This window comes from Miscanthus floridulus, chromosome 17, assembly GCF_019320115.1.
Source record: "Miscanthus floridulus cultivar M001 chromosome 17, ASM1932011v1, whole genome shotgun sequence".
Taxonomy (NCBI): domain Eukaryota; kingdom Viridiplantae; phylum Streptophyta; class Magnoliopsida; order Poales; family Poaceae; genus Miscanthus; species Miscanthus floridulus.
Genome location: NC_089596.1, coordinates 45581576 through 45588864, shown reverse-complemented (window position 1 = coordinate 45588864; position 7289 = coordinate 45581576). Strand labels below are relative to the sequence as shown.

General features: G+C 39.4%; 1 non-coding gene across 1 annotated transcript; it reads right to left on the bottom strand.

Moving 5' to 3' along the window:
* Window positions 1-3439: 3439 nt before the first annotated feature.
* On the bottom strand, window positions 3440-3548 carry LOC136519151 (small nucleolar RNA R71). Its single transcript, XR_010774713.1, has one exon. It is a non-coding gene; the product is annotated as a small nucleolar RNA R71 (small nucleolar RNA).
* Window positions 3549-7289: the final 3741 nt, after the last annotated feature.

The following is a 7289-nucleotide window of genomic DNA, read 5'->3' as shown; positions in this document are numbered from 1 at the left end:
GCCAATTCCCGAGGAAGACCCAATAGAAGAGGTTAAGGCTGCATCTCTTGATGACTTGATCAAACCCAACCTTAAAGATGATGCCTAGTTCTTCATCAAAGAGGAAGATGAAAATCCTATAGACCCTGAACCTCTAGATAAATTGTTGGAACCAGCTAAGACCTCCATTGAACTTAAACCCCTGCCTTCTAGTCTTATATATGCTTTTCTCAATAATGATCAGGATTCTCCTATGATCATAAGTGATAAACTCTCCGAGGAAGAATCCCTACACTTGCTAACTATCTTAGAAAAGCATCGTTCTGCCTTTGGCTATTCACTCTAGGACCTTAAGAGTATCAGCCCTGCTCTTTGCACCCATCGCATCCCTACAGATCCTAATTCTATACCTTCTAGGGAGCCCCAATGTAGGCTTAATAATACGATAAGAGAGGTTGTTAAGAAAGAAGTTTTAAAACTCTTGCACGTCGGGATTATCTATCCTATGCCACATAGTGAGTGGGTAAGCCCTGTTCAAGTTGTGCCTAAAAAGGGAGGCATGACTGTAGTTAAAAATGAAAAGAATGAATTAATCCTCCAAAGAAACATCAATGGATGGCAGATGTGAATAGATTACCGAAAACTTAACAAGGCAACAAAGAAGGATCACTTTTTGTTGCACTTCATTGATGAAATGCTAGAGTGACTGGCGAACCACTCTTTTTCTGTTTCCTTGATGGGTATTCAGGTTATCATAAGATTCTGATTCATCCAGATGACCAAAGCAAAACCACCTTTCCATGTCCATATGGAACTTATGCTTATCGTAGAATGTCTTTTGGATTATGTAATGCTCCAGCTTCTTTTCAAAAATGCATGATGACTATATTTTCTGATATGATTGAGGAAATCATGGAAGTTTTCATGGATGACTTTTCTTTTTATGGAAAAACTTTTGATGATTGTCTTGAAAATTTAGACAAGGTTTTGCAAAGATGTGAAGAAAAGCACTTAGTCCTTAATTGGGAAAAATGTCATTTCAGGGTTAGAGAAGGCATAGTGCTTGGACACTTAGTGTCCGAATGAGGGATTGAGGTAGATAGAGCTAAAATTGAAGTAATTGAACAGTTACCTCCTCCCATAAATATCAAAGAGATCCAAAGTTTTCTTGGTCATGCTGGTTTTTACCGCCGCTTTACAAAAGATTTTTCACATATTGCTAGATGTTGTCGGTAGTTAACAACCAATATAAACCATCAATTAAACATGCATAAGATCATAAATATAATCATCAATGAAGGTTTAGGGGTTTAAACTAATAAATTCCACAAGTTTTGGTGAATCTGTGTTTCCAGCAGGGTTTAATCAGAAAACCGCCAAGGTGGACCTACTCGTCAAAGGAAAATATGGAGTTCCAACATGGTACCTATGTGGGAAGACTCTAGAAGGGTCCAAAAGCTACGTCACCAAACCGGAGGGCCTTGGTGGGGCCGCCCAGACCCTGTGGGCCCCACCTATCTACCTCATCGCTATGTCGGTATCCCCCCTTGCCTTTTGAGGATGCATCTAGGATGTTGCTTAAGTTGGTTTAATCTAAGGGCTCACGTTGAACCCTCAGGGCTATATAATCCAGCCCCAGCCTCTCCCCCTAGGCATAACATAAGTCATCAAGTCATTTGAGAAGATAGAAATCCTAATCTCCATAGAGCTCCTCCTCCACAGCATAGTTAGTTAGGATAGATCTAGAGGGAGGCAAGTAGGACTTCGCTTGGATTCCTGATCTTGTCAAGAGTGTGGTTTAGTATAAACTTTGTACTCCTCTCTTTCTTGTTTCTCCATTATTTTTATATGTTAGTTACAATTGTTATGACAATCTCAGTGTTCATCTTATTCATGTTCTTCGTTATGATGTTCAACGTCTACTTTGATTATATACTTAGTATAGCTAGTTTATCATTATGTTTATGCACAAGTTCGCATAGCGCTCACTCTAAAATACATGGGGTGGGTGGTCGATATTGTGTAAGTGTGGTGCTTATACATTGTTTACTTGCGGATACACCCTATATTCTATGTCATGTGGTAGATCACGGATGTGACACTCCCGTTGAGTCCTTTGTAGTCCACTCCCCGAATATAGGTGCACGTAGGGTCTGATTACGAAGGTAGAACGAGCTCTGCCCTCAATCTTCCTTATTAATATCCCTTATGTGTAGATATGATGATGATCTTAGCCATGATTACAAGGTGTAATTGCACTAATCAAATGTATGCTTTAACTTGTAATTAAGAATGACTTAGGAATTATTCCTTTAATATTCTACCTGACCATGCTAATGCTATAGAAAGGAGTGCTCTGAGTGATTTATTATTCTCATTACTTATCATTTATACATCTCTTATCTTATGACTTACCCTTGTTGTGAGTAGAATATTGGCTATGGTTTATTTCTCCTTCAATAGTATTAGTTATCAATACATGTCCATGCTGGACCTTCCTAGTGGTAAAAATATAAATAACGATACCTGGAATACTCTTGGGTAAAAATATAAATAACGACACAATGGTATATTATCTGTGCACTTGCGGATACTTTTCATTTATAGATTTATATATATTCTCTCTAGTCACATAATTAATAAAGAACTACTTAGTGTTATTCTAGTAGTAATGCTATGTAGTACCAACACATATCTCTGACGTCATCACTAGGGATGACAACCTAGTAAAGTTAGGAGGTATAGGTTTACAATAGGTGGCTAAGTACTCTAACAAGTGACACGTTAATAAACACCAACAAGTATTTTTGGCACCGTTACTGGGGAAGGTAACTAGCAAAGGAAGTATTGATAAACTTAAACTTATTGATGTGATCGAGGAAAACCATTGACTTCTGCTCAAACAGGATTACCCTTGTTTTGTCTACTCGTGTATCTTATGCAGGGTAATGTATGACCGGTTTTGACCTTCTAACAAACTATGTTGAAGATCTAGAAGCTTTAATTAGGAGAACTAGAGCTAAACTCAAGAAGACTCCATCTTTGAAATCGGAAGATAACCATATAAGGTGAAGCTTAACACCAGAATTTGAAGCCATGGCTAACAGGACTCTCTGTAAATTCTCGACTCCAACTACAGCCAACATCCGTACTGGACCAACCGTCAATGTTGGAGACAATGGATTTGAGCTCAAGCAAGCTCTCATTAGTATGGTGCAAGCAAATTAGTTTTGTGGAAAGGCACATGAAGATGCAAGTGCACATCTCCAACACTTCTTGGAGATCTGTAGCACCTTCACCATCAAAGAAGTAACCTAGGATGCCTTACTACTTTGCCTCTTCCCATTCTCACTCTTGGGGAAGGCAAAGCAGTGGTTCTACACCAATAAAGATAGAAGTACTACATGGGATAACTGCCCCACCGCCTTTCTAGCAAAGTTCTTTCCCGCAGGCAAGACCAATGCTCTACGTTGGAGAATCTCCAACTTTTAGCAACAACATGATGAATCTATCCCTGAGGCATGGGAACGCTTTCAAGATTATATTGCGAAATGCCCTCATCATGGGATGGAGAATTGGCTACGCATGCAGACTTTCTACCACGAATTGACCAATAGTACCCATGAGACTATGAATGCTGCTGCTGGAGGTGCATTCCAATCATTTACACTTCTAGCTGCGACCACTCTTATAGAGAAGATGGCCTCCAATCAAGGTTGGAATGAAGAACGTGCTCATCAGACCCGCAAAAGAGGTGGAGGTATACATCAACTCAAGGAAGTAAGCATGTTGTCTGCCAAGATGGACCTGCTGATGAAGAAGCTTGAAGATCAAGCTAGTGAAAAGCAAGAAGTCATGCACATTCGTGATTCTAGCATGACATGTGAAGTGTGTGGAAGCACTGGGCATTCAGGGAATAACTGCCCTGACATGAGGATGTGAACTTCGTCAACAACAACTACTATTGTCCTCAACAAAATCAAGGATGGAACCAGCAACAGAGGCCGAACTACCAAAGTAACTATCAAGGTAACCCTCAAGGTAACAATTATAATAACTTCAATCAACCACCCTTGAGAGAATTAATTGCTAGCCAATCTAGACTCATGGAAGGATTATCTAAGAAGGTAGCTACTAATGATAAAATGCTACAAAATATAAGTAATAGAATGGATAGCTTTGCTTCTGCCATTAAGAACCAGCATAACTTTAATAAAATGATAGAATCACAAATAGGTTAGCTAGTGGCTGTTGTTCCTCCATCCAACAAAGGTAAGATTCTAGGGCAACCGGAAGATCTAGAAACTGCAAATCTTGTCGATATTCACAATGCAGCTTACTACTACATGGAGCCATCGACGGGAAGGTGGATAGATTATACCTTGCCTGAGAAGAAGAGTGATCCAAGAAGACCTATCATACCCATCGCCATTGGACCTCACATCTACCAGGAAGCTATCTGTGACTTCAAAGCAAGTGTCAACATCATGCCTAAGATAATCTATGATTAAATTAATAGAGTTGCTTTGTTGTACACAAATATGTGTTTGCATCTTGCAGATCAGTCACTCTGTTACCCCAAGGGAGTTCTTGAAGATGCCATTATTCGAGTGGGACAATCATATGTTCCCATAGACTTTGTGGTTTTGAAAATAGGTGGAGATGTAAGGGCACCCATTATTTTGGGCTGACCTTTCTAAGCACCACTAAAGCCATCATCTACGTGGACAGTGCCAAGATCTGTTTCACAATCAAGGATAGAAAGGAGAAGTTTTCTTTCAAGAATCGTATCTTGCAATCTCCCGGACATCCACAGACGTTGTACTGCCCAAATAGACAGCAGAGACCAAGAAGAAGAAGAACAGGAGAAGAAGGAAGAACAAAGCTAGACAACCACAAGAAGAGACAGTCAACATAATCAACACACTCCGATCCAAGTATGACCACCTCCTCGCTTCACCATTCCTTGCTAAGAAGGATGATCCAGGCATACCAATGATCGAGTGTACCATTAGACAATGAATCTTCTACAAGACCTTCTATGATATTGGATCGGGAGTCAACATAATGTCCAAGGTAACGTATTGTTCCCTACATATATGCAATTGCAGATGGTAGACCAATCAATCCGATTCCTAGAGGGGATAGCAAAAGATATTATGGTAAGAATACATGATCAGTATGCCCCTGCCGACTTCATGGTTCTGGACATGGGTGAAGAAGAAGACAATACACCCATCATCCTTAGAAGACCATTCCTCAACACCACCAACACGATCATCTATGTCGGATCTAGACAAGTCCACTTCCAATTCCCTATAGAAAAGGTACGCTGTTATTTTAATAGTTATACTACTTATGAGCAGCCCAAGAAGTTTCGCTCTAGGAGGAGACGTCGATCATCCTGAAACAAGAAGAATCAATCTCCAAAGAATGAATGGGAGGAAGATAAGGAACCTGAAGGAGATGTAAAAGATGAACCTGTTCCACCAAAGTCAAGTCCATAGACCAAGCAGGTATGGAAGGAGAAGGTAACATTGTCACTAGAGTCACAAGAGGGACTATCATCAGAGTCTCCATTCCCAGGATCGGTTGATGCACCCGAAAAGTAAAGGACTCTTCTCCAGCCATGTCTTGTCTGGAGGACTTAAAAATCCAAACCCTGACCGTGAGGTAACATCGGTTCTTATCCATATTTTCTTTTAGCATTGCATGAATTATTTTTTACTTTAGCATATTTACTTTTCTGCATTAGCATTGCATTTAGAAAAAGAAATGTAAAAAGTTTCATTATTGCATTATAACATTGCATCATAAAGCCTAAAGCCCCATGTGAATAAATCTGCAGTGTGTAAAAGCCAATAGGAATATTTACCGTGGTGGCATAAAAAAATAAAGGTGCATGCATATTTCCTTTCTGCATTATATAAATAAGAAAATCCAAAAATATATTAATTAGACATCCTGCTAGAACTTTGGCAATTAGAAAATCTGTCTAAACCTCCAAGGATAACAAATCTCTGAATGGCTAACTGCTAACCCCTTATCTTAATCTGTGCCATGAGTTTTTGTGTTCTGGTTGGAATATTTTTAAGCATGCCGAAGAACATATTCCCGAGCCGCTGCTACATCTGCTGCACGAGGAAAACAACTTCTGGAAGGTTGAGAGAGATTTTAAGAAAGATCACGACAACATCTAGCTTGGGGGAGGAGCATCCCCCATGTATCTAGCTAAGTATTTCTTTCCCTTTTTGGTTTTACTATCTTTGAGTTTTCTATGTATATTTGCTAAAGTCATAAAAGATGCATAACAAGATAAAACAAAATAAAAATTTATGTTAGCTCTATATATATTGTAGGGTGTGATCTTAAAAATGAAGAAATAAAAGTATGTGTCTAGTTTAGTTTTAAGAGTTAAATAAAAGAACTCTGAGGATAATCTTTTGCAATGAAAATGATGAATAGTTGCTCTGTCGTAATTCCTTTCAACACTACTACAAAACATAGATATTGTAACACAACCTTATAACACATACATCAATGTGATACAAAGAAGTTTCATAGTAACACAAGACTATCTGTTACAAACGAGGGTTGTAACACAAAGCACTTGTTTTATAAAAATGTGTTAAAGATAACGATCTTAGTAACACAAAATTTTGTGTTACATGTAAAACGTTACAAAGATGGTACTATATTGTAACACATGAATGGAACATGTAAAATACGTGACAAGTATGTACCCTACAGTAACACAAAATAATGTTACGACTAAAGTGTTACAAAGAACATATTTATGTGGACCTTCCGAGTCATGGGCGGCAAGGATAGCACACGCTTGTAGTCGTTTTTGTCTCTAGACAATCACATCATGGTCACCACACACTACTACCGAACAGATTTTTGCAGTCGGTCAAATATGATTTTTGGAGGCGGGCAGGGAGTCCACCTCCGAAACATGGCCTACATAAATCGATATTTTTTGAGGCGGTCAATTGCCAATCTCCAACATTAGATTAAAAAAAAGAAAAACCCATCGACCAACCCGCTGAACCCTTCCATGTGCCGCTGTCGCCGCTGCCGCTTGTCGGACCCGAGCGCCGTCGCTGATCCTCGCTGGATCGAAGCCACAACCACCGCCGCGAGCCCCGCGCCGCCACCGATCTGGATCTGCAGCTCCGGTGCCGCGCTCTGGATCTGAATATTTGAGACAACTTTAAAACTTCTAAGCATACAAATATTTGAATGATTCGTATCCGGTGTTAAGATCTGAGAAAAAAATTTGGATATAATATGTGATATGGGATATA